The sequence below is a fragment of the Acinonyx jubatus genome, chromosome X (assembly GCF_027475565.1).
Source record: "Acinonyx jubatus isolate Ajub_Pintada_27869175 chromosome X, VMU_Ajub_asm_v1.0, whole genome shotgun sequence".
Lineage (NCBI taxonomy): Eukaryota > Metazoa > Chordata > Mammalia > Carnivora > Felidae > Acinonyx > Acinonyx jubatus.
In genome coordinates this window covers 33676441-33693068 of record NC_069389.1, presented here as the reverse complement: position 1 = coordinate 33693068, position 16628 = coordinate 33676441, and the positions used below count along the sequence as shown (strand labels likewise).

At 48.6% G+C, this 16628-nt stretch overlaps 1 long non-coding RNA gene across 6 annotated transcripts in view; it reads right to left on the bottom strand.

The window, feature by feature from the left end:
* Positions 1–16628, bottom strand: part of LOC113597566 (uncharacterized) — a 267813-nt gene that overhangs the window by 78010 nt on the left and 173175 nt on the right. Inside the window, exons 1-2 of one of the 6 annotated variants that reach the window (XR_008290080.1) lie at positions 7643–15045; positions 6404–6607 (exon numbers count right to left, since the gene is read on the bottom strand). The exons of 3 other annotated variants lie outside the window; for them this stretch is intronic. This is a non-coding gene — a long non-coding RNA (uncharacterized LOC113597566). Of the gene's footprint in view, positions 1–2522; positions 4112–6403; positions 15046–16628 lie in introns of those variants that run through there. 2 more of the 6 variants (XR_008290079.1, XR_008290084.1) reach the window with 2 other exon arrangements.

Sequence of the window (16628 nt, the reverse complement as noted above, 5' to 3'; positions counted from 1 at the left end):
TACCAGAGCAAGAATACATCCCGGAGGGGGGTGGAGAATGAGGGAGGCCTGCGGTTTTACAGTGGGGTGGTCAGGCCAGGCCTCACAGAGATGAAGTGACTTTTGAGCAAAGATGAGAAGGGGTGAAGGAGTGATCCCTTCCAGGAAGGGCTCTGAGGGTAGAGGGACCCAGGTAGAGGGGGCAGAGGGTACAAATGTCCTGAGGTAGGAGCAGGCCTGGCAGAGGCAAAGTGCACCATGGGGGTCAGTGGAGCTGAAATGGAAACATGAAGGGTGTCTCTGCGGACCCTGAGTGCCATAGAGAGTCACAGAACATGATAGCCAGTGCCCCAGCCACCTCATCAGCCTGCTCTGCTGGGCTGCCATCTCAGTAGCCGCCTCTGGGGGATCTAGGGGATCCCTTGGTTCTCCATTAACTAACAACTAGTCCCTGATATGGTCCTGTTTAATTACCAACCAACTAGGGGTGAAGCCCCACCCCCTGACTTCCTGCCATTCAAACCTCCCAACGCTTCCATTTGTGGATGGAGGCATCCTAGGGACAGACGAGTAGAAAGAGGGAGGGTGATTTGAAAGTGTCCCTCACCTTCCTAGGTCCCCTGCAAAAGGTGTCACCATACACTGAGTGATTCCATAAATGTGTGGCTGACACTTCCCCACCACCTTTCCTGCACAAAGAGTGGAGAAGCCTCTGGGAAGACTTAGTTGTGTCCCGGACTCATCCGATTTCGCATGGAATCTCTTGCCCAAGCACCCAGGATTGATTCAGTGTCTATCATAGTTTTGTACTCCGTCCCGGCTCAAACAGTGATACAGTCAGGGTCTACCCTCCACAGGGTACGATGTGGCTCAGGGGTAGCCCAAGCATTCTGATGGCAAATTCTTGGCTCGACGCCCTGAGGATTTCCTTGGTCGGAACCTCTCTGTTTGGTTTTCCCCATTTATCAGCACAGGCCTTGCAACATGCAGTCAGAGCCTCTAAGCAGGGAGCAGGTCAGAAGGTCCGAGGCTATGGAGTGAGGGACCTGTGATGGGGCAGAATGCTCCACAGTTCGGGGACCTGTTAAGCAGCATGTGGGGCGGCTGTATGGAGCCTGAAGACAGCAGGGCAGGCAGTCTGGAGGGAGACATGGACATGACGTGGGGGAGACCAAGGACAAACCGGAGTCCAGCTGGACCGATGGGAACCTTCTCAGTTTCTCGCAGCCTCCAACTTCACCGATGCAGGGGACATGCAGGCCAGGTGGGTGCCCTCTAGCGCGCGGCGGCACACCCACAGCCCTGGCGCTCTGAGAAGCCGAGCGGGGAGCTATGGGGGCGCTGGAGGGGCTGCGGGCCCGGCTGCCACCCTCGCCAACGTGGCAAGAGAGCGGACGGTGACACGCGTGAGCTGTGACGGCCCCTGCCCTACTCCGATGGTCGGACCATGAAAATGGCGACTCCTTCGCTTCTGCCTTCCAAATCTCGCACGAACGTCTCCTGTGGCCAACCCTGACCATAGAGGGAAAAGACAAGAATTCTGCGAAACATAGCTCTGGCTCAGCTACTAGAGTACAAAGCCAGCCACGGTGACTTTGACCTCTGGCCTCAGCTCCCTCACTCCCAGCATCTAGGGAGCATCCATGTTACAGTAACAGATTCTTTTCTCCCGTCACTGGACGAGGTGCCAAGAGAGCCCGGATGCGATTCCAACATCGGGAGTCCCCACAGGCAGGAAAGGAAGGCACGGCTCCAGGCCTTGTGTGCCCTTCGGTCATTCTCCCAATCACAAAACCCTCACAAGCCGAGGTCTCAGCCTTAATCCTCAGAGGAACTCCACGTTCTATGGGCACACACTGTCTCATTTGCCACCTTATCGTAGATCTGTAGGAGTGAGACATTATCATCTGTCTTCCCAGGTAGTGAACCTCAGATCCAACATGCTGCTGGACTCACACCAGTCACCTGCTGAGGTGGTGGCAGCAGGTGACAAAGCCCCCGCTCTGTCTCTAGTAATCAGGCTGAGAAGTCCCAGAAGCTTGCAGAAAGATTTTTAGGCTGCACACAGTTCAATTAACAATCTGGACCCAAACATTTTCTCTAGGAGTTCAGCTTCCAGGTGATTCCAGAAAACTCCAACAGAACCTAATGAAAGTCTCTCTCAGTAAATAGATGTGAGCACTGTAACCCACGAAGAGCTCTCTGAAAAATATGCTCTTTGCAGACTCTGTTCTTAGGTACCGCAGGGAGTGGGAGGAGACCCATACACAAGAAAGACAAAGAGATATAATTGCAGGAAAGAAATTGAAAAAAAATAAAGTGACTCATTTGTGACCAAAGAAACGAAGAGGGGTAAAAACACAGCAGTTAAACAGAAGGGGGGCTGGATGGGTCTTCTGTGAAATTCCTTGAGTTTAGGAGATCATCAACAAAATGTAAAGCTAGAGGCTCCCATGTCAGCACATGTAAAGTGCAAAGAAAGGAAGGGAAGGAAAACACCAGAGGGAATGCCCTAATTCAGAGTACCTCTTAAGAGAACAAACTTTTATTTATTGTGGGACAGAGTTGCTAGAACACTGAATGAGGCTACTGTCCTGAAGGCTTGTGCCTTGTGAGATGTATGTCTGCAGGGAGAGGAAAAGTCACTTTCCCTCTACCCGTCTAGGTTCTTGGTCGAGATCTCCCTGTAATAAAATACTAACAGGAGAAAGACAAGTAGATGTTTAATAACATGCATACCTCCTGTAGACATGGGAGAGACCCAGGAAAACTGAGTAACTCCAAAATGGCCCAAGCCACCCCCTTAAATACCATCTCCAGCTAAAGACAAAAGATGTTGGGGGAGGGGGAGGCCAGTCATGGGAGGTTATCATCGAGAGAAGCGCGGTGGTCAAGAGTAAGGTTGTTAAGCAGATTCAGGTCATTGCCTTCTCCACTGAACAGGGTTTCTAGAAACGTGTCATCCTTCACTTCCTGGTACAGAGAGGGAGATACCCTTATAAATGGAGAGTTCCCTTATATGTATAATTTTCTCCTCCAAAAGGGTAACTTCTACTCAGTTTTCAGAGTTTTTCCCATCTTTGCTGTTCCTTAAAGATAATCAGCCTAAAGTAATCCTTATGCCAAAGAGGCATAGTTTGGGGTGACAAATTCTGGCTCCCCTTCAGCTGGAGCATGTGTATATCTCTAGTGGAGCAAGTCTGTTTTTGGATCTCAGCCAGGGAGCCTCCAAGGTGCAAAGGCCGGCCAGCAGGAGGGGCCGGCGCAGCTGTAATGGTCTGACCTGTGGAAGAGGAGACGTTGAAGGCTTAAAAGTGGCAAAGGACTTATGTCCACACAAAAACCTGCACGTGGACGTTTATAGCAGCGTTCTTCATACTTGCCAAAGCTTGGAAGCAACCAAGGTGTCTTTGGTAGGTGAATGGATAAATCAACCATGGTCCATGCAGACGATGGAATATGATTCAGCACTAAAAAGAAATGAGCTATCAAACCATGAAAAGACACGTAGGAACCTTAGAGGCATGTTACGAAGTGAAAGAAGTCAATCTGAAAAGGCTACATTCTGCATGATTCCAACCACAGGGCATTCTGGGAAAGGCAGAACTCTGGCGACAGTGAAAAAAATCAGTGGGTTCTGGACAGCTGGGGAGGTATGGGAGGGAAGCACAGGTGAAATACAGAAGATTTTTAGGGCAGTGAAAATAAATGCATGATATTATGATGGTGGATACATGTCACTGTACATTTGTCCAAACCCATAGAATGTCCAACAGCAAGGGTGAACCCTATGTAATCTATGGACTCCAGGTAATAATGATGTGTCTGTGTAGGTCATCAGTTGTAACAAGTGCACACTCTGCTGGGGATGTTGATAAGGAGGAGGCTGTCCAGGTGTTGGGGCAGGGGGTATTTGGGAAATTGCTGTAGCTTCCTCTCCATTTTGCTGTGAATCTAAAACCGCTCTAAAAAAACTACAGTCTTTTAGGGCACCTGGGTGGCTCAGTCGATTGAGCGTCTGACTTCAGCTCAGGTCATGATCTCATGGTTCACGGGTTCGAGCCCCGCGTCGGACTCTGGGCTGACAGCTCAGAGCCTGGAGCCCGCTTCGGATTCTGTGCCTCCCTCTCTCTGCCCCTCCTCGCCCCACTCTCTCTCTCAAATAAATGAACATTAATTTTTTTAAAATTACACTCTTTTTAAAAATGTGAGAGAGGAAACTGAATCTGGGGTTTCTTAATGTTTGGCATATCAAAAATGAAAGTTTAGAGGGGCACCTGGGTGGCCCAGTTGGTTGAACATCTGACTCTAGATTTTGGCTCAGGTCATGATCTCGTGGTTCGTGAGATCGAGCCCCACACTGGGCTCTGTGCTGACCACGTGGAGCCGGCTTGGGATTCTCTCTCCCCCTCTCTCTGCCCCTCCCCTGCTTGCGCTGTCTCTCTAAACAAACAAACAAACAAACATTTTTTAAAAATGAAAGTTTAGAGACTATATCACACTTTGGTTAGTCAATCACACAGCATGCTTCCCGAATTCTCATCCACTGGTCAGTTCAGTGCAAACATAGCACAGGTCTCCCATTATTGTACAGGTACAAAAGTTGGGCCCAGGGATCTCTAGGGGCAGGAACGACCCGAAGTAGAATTTAGCTTGCAATATCTTTGTCTAGTGCAGGGGTTGGCAAACTTTTTCTGTAAAGGGCCAGATAGTAAATATTTTTGGCTTTGCGGGCCACACAGTCTCTGCTTCAACTACTCAGCTCTGCCGCTGTAGCGTGGATGTGCCCAATAAAACTTTATTTACAAAAACAGGCACAGGCTGGACTTGCCCTGTGGGCCGTAATTTTCTGGTCTGGCACTTTCCTAGAAAGTTGGGCTTGCCTATGCTCAAACTATGGGCAAACCGAGCATTGACATTATGCATCACGTATCAATCATACGAGTCCTCACACAGAGAAGGAGGAATTAAGGAAAACAGTGACAAAAGAGAAGAAAGGAAGCCGATCTCTGTTTTATAAGCCAGGGGGAGAAGAATGCAGAGAAGAGCCAGGAGGAGGAACAGGGAGAACACGTCTTGCCGGGGTAGCATGCGCTTGGAGGAGCACAAGACAAACAGAGAACACAAGACCAGAGCTCAAGGGACTCGGGCTCCGGGCCTTGTGTGCCCTTCTGTCATTCTGCCCAGTCACCAAACCCTCACAATCTAGAGCCAGGCAGGAAAGGAAGGCATGGCAGAGCCGAGGTGAGGCAGCTGTGGGAGTGGGCGAGGGTGGGGATGACGGCCACTCTGGGGGTGTCTCTCCATGAGGACAGATCCCTATCTTCTTCCTACAGCACATTATGCCGAAAAACATAGCTAAACTTGAGCTTAAATAAACAATTTAATCAGCAGCCCAGTTTCCTTTTATCACCCAATCTCCCGGCTAGACGGACTAATTATTTTCTATCTCCTAACCGCTGGACTGTTAAGTATCATCCGAAGCAAACAGAATACCAGGCATTGCTGAATGCCATTGCGGCCCGAGCCCTTCACTAACGTGATTCCCACGGTGGCTGCGTTTTTAAAGACCTTGCGACTAAATAAACACGGCACTCGGAACGACTGCTGGAAAGAAGTACTTTGTCATGTGGGAGGAAGAGACAGCTTTTTCATCAAAAATGGGGCCAGTGTTCTGATCGTTAACAAAAAGCATGATATGTGGGTCAGATTAGAAGCAATACCGTCACCCCTTCAAATAGGGAGAACATCTCTAGACTGCACCCGATGAGCAACGCATTAGAACTCTCTCGGCCTTACTTCCCCACCTGTAAAATGGAGCTAGTGATGTTTACCACATGTAGGTAGGTGCCCTGCAGAGTAAATCAGATAATGTAGGTAGCCCAGCTCTCAGCATGTAGTAGGTGCTTTCTAAATAGGAGGTAACTTGGTATTATCAATGACTGATAACAGAACTCAATTCTTACACAAAGATCACTCCAATTCGGGGTGAGAATTGCAGTCCTTAAAAAAGATGCTTTTCTTTCTCTTTATCAACCTTCCCGTTGTATGTGCCTTCTACAGAGAAGCTCCCAGCTGGTATAGACATCATTCACATTCGAGAAAAGGCACTGTGGTGGACCCCACCCCTCGGCCAGCCGCCATCCCGCCTCTGAGGCAATGTGGAATTACGGAAGTAGATAAGAGTCAAGATAAGTCAAGACTGTAAAGCCTTCTGGGTAATCAGACAATGCCATCTACTGAATCACAGGTTTCTTTTGGCAGGTGTACAGAGGAAACACCCTTCCTGTCGCTGCAGCCCTTCCCAAATCCACTGCCTCTCCGGGCCCGGGCTCCAGCCTCCCTGCAGGCCAAAGTCCCTCGCACACTGATAGCTCTCACACACAGTCCACCCATGTGGCTGGCAGAGACGGGAATGACTTACCTCACAACCAAGGCCTCTTCTGGCCCCAGAATCCCTGGCTGTCCGGCCCCACGGCCCCTCTGTAGTCTTGTCAGGACTCACAGGAACTCGGGCAGCTGCCTCCCAGCTGTTCCCTGTGACCTTAACCTCGGCCCCCTTCATTCCATCTTCTGCACGTGGCCAGGAGGCTTGTTCCAATGACCCAGATCTGCTCCTGACACCGCCCTGCTCAACAGCCAGGACATGTAGAACAAAGTTCACACTCCTTAGCAGGATCTCGAAGGCCTGTCCCTACCTGGCGCCAGCCTACCGTGGCAGCCTCACCTTCGGGCCCGTGCCCGTGCCGCCCTCTCTGCTCGTGTGCCGCCCACCTCCATCTTGAGCTTGTCCAACTTCCAACCTCACCTGTCAACCTCTAGCTCAAACGCTACCCTGTTTTTGACACCCCCGTTTCGGACAGTACCGATCGCCCCCTCTTGTTGATTCCAGAGTGTATGTCACTCTGTTCTAGCACTTTCCAAACATTAGTATAACTAGTTGTAGATGGTTTGTGTTTGGCTTGTAGCCTCAATAAGGGCATGAGCTATAGCTTATTCGTTTGGGTATCTGTAACGCTGCACACATTACCCCACATGGGGTAGCCTGTGTGCTTTACTACTAGAATAGAATAAATTCAGAGAACAAATCCCATGGGTGTAGCAGGGGAGGAGTGGCCGATGCAGGCGAGACGCAAGAAGTCCAGAGGCGCCATCAAGGGATTCTCTCCCAATTCCTTCATTAATGGTTTTATATTTTTTTGTAGGATCGCCTCTGGAGAATCAGCCAACCTTCTCGGCTACTCCCCTTTCCACCAAATCGCTGACCATCTCTGTTCTCAGAGCTGTGGGTCATCCCGTATTTATGATTTTAAACCATAGTTACAACCCTTCCCTTGACCATTTTTTACTCAGTAGCCACGAAGCTCACGAGGCCCTGTCTTTTTAGCACTTGCCTTGCCAGCCCTCTCGACCCTCCGCCATATGTGACAGCCTTATTATCAATAGTGTGCGTACGTGAGGTCAAGAGACTCCCCATTTCAGTACAAGAATTTTCTGAGGGCTCATTATCACAGCTTCCTGCGTAACCCTTTCTGCTCTTCCTTGCCCCGAAGCCCAAGGGTAAGTTCCACACTCCTCGGCAGGGGACATAAGCTCTTCCACATCCTTACTTTGTCCCCTGCGACCCCTACCTCCACCTTCTCTTCTCACCGCTGCCACCCACGTCTGGCTGGGACCACCCTGAGCTTCACTGCTGTCCTGGGAGCAGGCCAGGCTCTACTGTGCTGCTTGGCTCTCCGGCACACCGTTCCTGGAATGCTCCTCCTCCCTCCTCCATCTGGTGAACTTCTAGCCATTTTTCAAGGTCCATTTCAGCTGTTGCCCCTTCGGACGCAGAGGCATCTTCCCTGCCAATACTCTTCCCTCCTGCGTGGAAAAGCACTAGGAGTATGTTTTCATGATGCCATTCTCCCTACCTCTGTTTTTTTTTTTTTCTTTTCTATATTTTAAATTTAATTTTCAGATATCAAGTGCCATCATCAGATTACTCATAATTACTGGGGAGTGACTTTCTCTTGTCATTAGTTCATGCACGGTCCATGAGCACCAGCAAAGCTGCTACCCAAAACAAAAGCCAGGACCCTGATCATGGCCTACGCATCATTCCCCACCCCCATTAACCTAGGCCTTTGACTCCCCATTTGACATAGTTTCTCACGCTTTTGAATCATTTATCCATCATCCCAATTCTTCCCTTTTTATATAGCTTTACTGCGGCTACATACATTCTCTGAAAATTAAAATATTTTAGTTGTTTCTAACTTCAACAAAAAAGAACATTCTGTGTGTAATCTTTCGGAGCTTATATTTTCAGATTTTGTATGGCTAAGATTCATCCAAATTCTCCTACATAACTGTCATTCATTTAGACTCCTGTGTGATTTTCCACTGTGTGTGTATACCACAATTTATTCTTCCACTTGCCTTTTGGTGGGCATTTGGCTTGGTATAGGGTTTCCAGATTTAGCAAGTGAAAAATACAGAACGCCCAGTTAAATTTGATTTTTAGATAATTTTTTTAGTATAAGTATGTCCCATGAAATATTTGAGACATGCTTATCACCAACATATTCATTGTCCAAAATTCAAATTGACCTGGGTATCCTATATTTTATCTGGCAGCCCTACTTGGGAAACAAAGCTGCTATGAACATTTCTTTTTTTTTATTTTTTTAATTTTTATTTTTGAGAGAGAGAGAGAGAGAGCGAGCGAGCATGAGTGGGGGAGGGGCAGAGAGAGAGGGAGACACGGAATCCGAAGCAGGCTCCAGGCTCTGAGTTGTTAGCACAGAGCCCGACGTGGGGCTGGAACTCACTAACTGCAAGATCACGACCTGAGCCAAAGTCAGACGCTCAAGTGACTGAGCCACCCAGGTGCCCCTGCTCTGAACAGTTTTGTACATGTCTCCCATTGGACATGTCGAGGTTTCTCTTGGGTCTATACCGAGGTATGAGCATCTCAACTTAGCGGGTAACACCAAACCGCTTTCTTAAATGGCAGCTCTCAATTCTTAAGCCCCATCTCCTATTTTAAGATTCGAAAAAGGGTCAGAGTGTGGGAAGACAGGATTGTATGTGAGGAGATGGGTGAAGAGCCGTAGCTCCACAGTGAAGGCCACCTTCTCTTCCTTTTAAGGCAGAGGTTGGGGTTGTTATCCCCAAGCCTGGTGAGGGACCTTCAAGACGCTTTGCAAAATGTTCCCTGAAGATGGGAGCCCCTGGGCACTTCACCTATGGCCCTGAATGCTAAAGCAGGCTGTGGGCTGGGTTTTGCCTCCAGCCTGGGGCCATGGAGCAGGGAGAAAAAGGCCCTTAAGGGCTTTCATGGCCAAGTCCGTAGAGACTAGCACTTTGGGGTGACCCTGGACTCCCAGAGTATGCTGGGACAAGAGATGGAGCACTGTGACCCACAGGCCCGAAGTAGCCACAGACGAGAGAGAGCTGACGTGGAGCCAACATGGGTCCTGAGCAGCAGTGCAAAAGGCAATCTCAGCTCAAAGAGGCCGGAGGGGATCCCGCCAGATTTCTCCAGATTTCTAGCTCAGGAGCAGGCCTCAGCCACCGCCCTTAATGGTGACATAGCAGCCCAAGGTCAAAAGAACTGGAGAGAGGTCTCCGGCCGTGACAACATCTGAAGGGCCCAAGAGAACCCCTTAGGAGGGAAAGAGCTGGCTTTCTTCATCTCCCATGCCCATCCAGAGACACCAGCTAGGACCCCAGCCCTGACCATCTGAAAATGAGACCCAGGAAGAGCAATGCCACCGCCAAGCGGGAGCTGTCTGCTTCCTGGCCTCTCCTCCCTCTCCCGCTGCCAACAGTAGCTGCGGCAGAAAGGCCTCCAACAAATGGAGGCAGTGAGCAGGCGTAGAGGAGAGGTTCCGCTCCCCAGCCTCTCTGCCTACAGGAGGCCTGAGGTGCGCAGGGGAAAAATGTAATGTCAAGCCATGCTTGGAGTTTTGACTTTTACATCGTGGATGGGACATTGAAATTGCTCACTTGTGAATCGAAGTGATGGTAACAATCTATTACCTAGCAATAAATAGAAATAAGACCTGGTCAGTTTGCATCCAGCTTTTGGGGAAGATTACCCTCCCTGAATCAAGGCAAGCAATCAAGTGCTGCTTTGTTCACGGCAGAGGCCATGCTTGTCTGCACACTGGTTACACAGGCATGTCCTGCCCCATGCATGTTCACCTCACACGTGCATTCAGTCACATCCAGCCAACCACACTGGCCTTCCAACCAACCAACAGGGCAAAGGGTTTCCTTCCCTCCCAGCATCCTCTGGGCTTTCCTTCTGCTTTTCACTTCTCTCTCCCTCTCTCTCCTATTCCCTTTTCACCTCTCTCTGTAGAGCCTGCGGCACTTGGATACTCTTGGCGTCTGGGTCCTTCTCCAAATCCCAGGATCCTGGTCCTTACTTTATAAGGAAAGCAGGTAGTCGGGGAATTGGAGGCTGGCCTGGGAGGTGATAGAATCTAAAAGGTCCCACAGGCTGTGAGTATCCTGGTAACAAGTAGGCTATCACGGATAAGGGTTTGGAAGGAGACGGTCATCCTGCTGGATACTGAGCCTTCAAGAATAGAAACCATGTCTTATTTGCTGCAGGGTCTCTAGCAGCAAGCACAGTGCCCAGAGCACAGTAGCCCTTAACCTAAGTTTGTTGGAAGGATGAGCAAGTGAATGAATAAATGAACGGGCAAATGGACTTAGTAAAAGGCACAGGGATCAGCATTTGCACTCCTCTATTTCAAGTTTTATCCCCAACAATGAAGCTAAAAGGGCTGGATATAGCAAATTTGTGGCAACCAGAGCTGGGAGGAATCCATAACGTACTAGATGACAGAATCAGGATGCAAGATCTCAACTGGATGGATGGACAGAATGGGTGAAAGAAACAAGATGAAATTCAATAAAGATCAATGTAAACATCTGCACTGGATTCAAGGGGTCAATGCCCCAGTTCGGGAAATTCATCTCCCCTTGAAAATCCCCTGGAAAAGTTTTTTTATTCAATACAAATCAATAGCAAAACATGGCTGCCAATGTAGACATTCAGAATCAGGCTTGGACAGGCCATATCAGAGAAGGCTAGGCAAAGGAGGACATTGGTAAACTAGAGCATGTCAGAGCCTGATGACCAGGAAAGTGAGGGATCTGGAAACTTTAGTATATAAGAAATAGTTGAAGAAAGGGGATATTTGTGCCTGGAGATAAGAAACAGGGAGTCACGAGAGTAACTTTAAATTGGTTGAAGAGCCATACTATTCTGATGAGGAGTTAGTTTTAGAAGGCAGCACCACAGCAGAAATTATGGATAGGTAATGTGTAGCTGAGGATACTTAAGGACCCTCTCTTGGAACATCACAGCTACCAAATAGGCCACTTTATGAGGCAGGAGCACCCCTACTCACCTTAGGAAGCCCAAAAGAAGCTCAAGAATGATCTCCAAGGGTCAGTGCAGGCCCTGGCCTCTGAAGTCCCTTATGGTCCTGATATGCTATGATTCCACCTTACGTTAATTCGGTACAGCCTGTCTGAATTCAGGAAGCCGGTGAATTACAGAATGAAGTTTTGGCATATACAAATACCAGTTGTATCTGAAGCCAAGGAAATAGCATGACCTGATGAAAGGCTTTGGGGGCCAGATAGAATGGAGATGAGCCAGGACCAAAATTAGTTAGGTGCCACTAAGTTTGCAAGGCTGATTTAGAACCTAACATTCAAAGGACACTCATAATCAGTTCCAATAAGAACAAACAGCATTCATCAAGCACTAATAATAGGCAGGTCCCAAAGGTTCCTGTCTCTTGGAATTAAAAGCCAAATAACTCAAGTCCTCTAGGGTCAGAAGCAGGTGAACTCAGAGTTCAAGAGGAGGGGCCGTGGGACTAAATCAGAACCCAAATACCTTCAGATGGTTTTGTTCCACCAAATATGAAAAACATACTTGGAATCTTGGGTTTTAAACCTTAAAGGAGACTGGTTTTCTGTGGGGCATCCCCTAAGCGCTTGTTAGAAATGCAGAGTCTCGGGGCACCTGGGCGGCTCAGTCGGTTAAGCGCAGTACTTTGGCTCAGGTCATGATCTTGCAGTTCACCGGTTCAAGCCCCGCGTCGGGCTCTGCACTGCCAGTGTGGAGCCTGCTTGGGATTCTCTCCCTCTTCCTCGCTCTCTGCCCCTCCCCCACTCATGCTTTTTCTCGCTCTCTCTCAAATAAATAAACTTAAAAAAAAAAAAGAAACGCAGAGTCCTCAAGCCCCTCCCCAGACTTACTGAACCAGAACCTTCATTTTAAGGAGAGCCCCAGGTGGTTCACAGGTGCATTAGAATTTGACAATCAGTGTTCTATGCTAGAGTTGACCAAAAATGTTGTTTTGTTGCTGTCTTATGCTATCAATGGCCAGATCTCACCGCCCAACGTGGGACATGTGAACCGACGAGTATGAGCATATTTATGAAGATGATAGGACAGGATACTTGGCACTAAGACCGTCCCATCTGCAAAATTGTTTCCTGTGATTACAGAAAGACCAACAATTGCTACCCAAGTGATCCCATGCTGAGTCGAGCAGCTGGGTTTAGCCTGAAGCAAAGAGAACTTGGACCTCAGGACCCAGTGATGTCTGAGAGAACAGGAAAGCAAGTTTGATCCTTGGAATCCAATGATCCAGTGCTCCAGAACTTGCCAATCCTATGTTAAAGGCTGGAGTAATTAGGGCAGCTAGGATGAGCACATCGCCATTCCTAACCTGTAGCTGCTCCCTCATTATTATCTATAGTACATGACCCCGTGCCCTACCCTGGCATTTAGTGCTATTTTAGAAGGGGTTGTGTAAGAAGCCTACTCCAGGTGTACTGTAAAGGGTCCCTGGTGTGTGGCCTGGAAGGGAGCTAGGATGAACGAAGGGAATTTGAAGTTTTTGTAATGAAATGCCTTGAAACCTTTTTTTTTTTTTTTTTTTTTTTTGCACTGCCCAAGTGTTACATTGTCCTTTTTAGTGTGAGAAACAACCCAAGAAACCAAGATAAGTGCGGAAACATCAAGGCTTAAAATGAAGGATAGTCTGGCCTTGGGTGAATCAGAAAATCCATGATTTTAATTCACATCTAACCATAAGGAGCAATGAAATGGCCTTTTGATTTGTTCCAGTTTTAAGACCAAATCCAAACATCTTATCTAATAAGGACGCTCAAGACCATTACTCATCCCGTAATATTCCTCCTCTGAAAATCCCAGAAAGGGCCTTCTTTAGACCAACATTTAAACAGAGTTTGGCCTCCCAACATTCACGGGTCAGCCCTACAACCAGGTGCAAGTGGACTCAGCAGGCGAAGCCCAAGATCTCCAAACACAAACCCTGAAATCTCTCCAACGAAGTCCAGGAAGGAATAGTAGCTCTCTCTGTGTTTCTTATTTACACATTTCTTCCCCCTGCTCCATAAATCAGATGGGAGAAAAAAGTCTTGTTTTGCCTTTGCGACAGGACAGTGAGCAGAAGGGACACTGGGTGGCTATGCCCTCTGCTTTGTGGGGCCACCTGTGTGACTGGCAGGCCTTGCCCGCAGGAATGAGCAAGTCTGGAAATCAGGGCAGGATGGCCGGTGAGCAGGTGGCTGGGGGATTGCAGGAGCCATGGGAGCCATGGCAGGTGCGGGCCTCCCCTCCACACCCTTCTCCAAATGCAGTCCTACGGTGGCATGTCTCCAACAACCAGGGAACACTAACAGGCACCATCCTCACCCTTTTCAATAAGGAAGTCACATTTATTGGCCACGTTCCCCCGTCTCCACCCAGGGACTGAGGCTGCTCTTTAAACCCTGGCATTCCATGGGTCAGAAAAGGACCAGCCTGCCCCCAGGCAGAGGGCATCGATTGCCTGCTTTATCCACCAGGCCAGCCAAATAAACCAACAATATTTATTTAGCAGCGATTATGGAGTTGGTGCTGGGGAATGCCAAAACCAAATGTGCAACATTCCATCCCTGCCCTCGAGGTCACTCGACCTTTGTTGGGGGTGGGGACGGATAAGACACACTACCATGAAAACTAGCAATAGCGAAGCAGTGGATACAAAATGCCAAGAGAGTTGGAAAAACAAAGAAGGACATTGTCATCGCATTGAGCTGAAGCGAAGGGCATTCTAACAGGAATGAGGCAGAAGGGTGCAGGGTGGTCAAGAGGTCTGTGAGCCTGAGGTCACGGTGGAGGGCATTCAGGGTGGGCAGGGAAGGTGGGGGGCAGTTCGAGTGGGCTATAAGCCTGGGAGGGAGGGGTACAATTGAGCTGTAGTTGGGGACAGTGGCTGCAGTAGAGGCTTCTACTCTGAGCAGGACTCCTCCCTTGGCTTGTGGCCTGTTCCAGGGTAAGCCCTCTTCGAGGACAGGCAGAGACATTCTGAGGAATGGCAGGATGGACCAGGTGCCCAACCTTGATTGCAGGAAGTCAGGATGTTCCTCCAGCTCCGCCCTCTGCCCTGCTGGCCAGACTCTAGGTTAACGCCAAGGCCTTTGGAGTGTCCTCCTCCCACAGGGAGATGCAGGGCTACTAACTGCAAAGTCAAATCTATCACCAAAAAAATGCAGATATTTGTCATAGGGAGAGAGGGAAACATGCCAGGCAGTGCCACCTCCATAGCACGGTGGCTGAGGTCCCAGTAAATGTGACCTTCCAGTAGCTGGTGGCTGCTCAGCAGCTTGTCCATTCCTCTCAGGGTTCCCTCAGGTCTGTGCTCCTTTCTTCCTGCCTCCTGCCCAGCCTGCACAGCCCGGACTCTCTGGGGATGCCGGCGTTCCCACAGACTGAGAACATGAGCCATGGAGGCTGTCCCCTCCACCACCCTTTCCTGTGTGCTGACTTAACTCTGTGGCACCCACTCCTCCTCAGTCCCACCCCTAACCTCAGAGGACGAGTCAGCCTTCTTTGCTGGAAGATCCATTTCCTCAATTCCATTCAGTCCTTAACACTGGCTCTTGCCCCCCACCCTCACTCCACTGAAACATGGAGGCTGTCTTAGGGGCTCCTGGGTGGCTCAGTAGGTTGAGTGTCCAACTTCGGCTCAGGTCATGAGTTCGAGCCCTCCCCACCCCCCTCAAAAATAAACAAACATTTAAAAAAAAATTTTTTAAAACAGGGGCGCCTGGGCGGCTCAGTTGGTTGAGTGTCCAAGTTCAGCTCAGGTCATGATCTCGCGGTCCCTGAGTTTGAGCCCTGTGTCAGGCTCTGTGCTGACAGCTCAGAGCCTGGAGCCTGCTTCGGATTCTGTGTCTCCCTCTCTCTCTGCCCCTTCCCTGTTCATGCTCTGTCTCTCTCTCTCAAAAATAAACAAACATTTAAGAAAGAACGAAAGAAAGAAAGAAAGAAAGAAAGAAAGAAAGAAAGAAAGAAAGAAAGAAAGAAAGAAAGAAAGAAAGAAAGGTGCTATCTTTAAGATCACCAATCACCTCCTGGTTTCCAAATCTAGTGAAAACTTTTCCCTCCTTACCTGCTGTATCTCACACTACTCACACTGCCATTTCACCGCTTCTTGAATCTCTCCATTCCATCCCCTTGGTCTCTGTGTTTCCTGGTTCTCCTTCTGCCTCACTGACTATCCCATCAGTGACCCCCCCCTAGGGAACCAAGTGTCCTCTCCTTCCAGAAACTTCCATATCATGCTATGCTGAGTTACACGACTCTTCTCTGGGCTCCCTTAACAATCTGGCCCTTACCAAATTATATCAAAATTATCTGTTTGTGTGTGTGTATTTCCTTATTAAGCAAGAAGTCCCCAGAGAGAAGTGGCTATGTCGATTCATCGTCATACCCCCAGTACCTATCACAGAATACAGTGTCCACATGTATGCAACAAAATTTGTTCAACTGGCTTGGAACCTAGGCCAAAGGCAAACTACACTGATTTCCAGCTTCACAATTTCTTCAGGATTTCATTTCCAAGTACACATGTTCTTTCTCTTTTACTCAGAGGCCCATAGTCTAGATGAGCAGCCCTCCAGAGAGTGGCAGTTAGAGCTCCACATTCAGTGAAGAAGCTCCAAACCCAATTTCTCAAGGTCTTTCTTAATCTACCTTCTTACATTTTGGTCACCATGTTTCTGAAGTCTTCCACTGATCTGGCCTTGTGTCCATTTGCAGGCACTCGGTTCTTGCTGAACAGAATTTGGCAATCAATTCTGCAAACATCCCGTCTACTAGCCAGTTCTAGAATGCCAATGTTGTTTTGTAGGGGACTCTGTAAATATAAACATGGAGTCCCCTAATTGGTTCTCCTTTTATATATTTGTAGCAATAGTGGCCATCATGTAGACTGACTTTATACACATTTTTTCTAGGTTTTTACAGAGTATCCTACAAAACAACATTGGCATTCTAGAACCCCATGAGCCCACACTACAATCATTATTAAAGGAGAGATGGTATGTTATCGGTATGTGGAATCTCTAATCTAATATGCTTTGCATTGTTGACCTCAGCCTGTCTACACAGCCCCAATATTTAGAAAGGAATTCCTTCCCTTCCCTAGATTGTCCTTATTTCTACTTAGTGACTCTGACTTTGGATTCTGATCCTGGTCTGATTGATTTCTTATCCAAGGGTGTAGACCCTGGCAGTGTTCTTTGGATGTGCTTCCTTTCTTTCCAATTTCTTG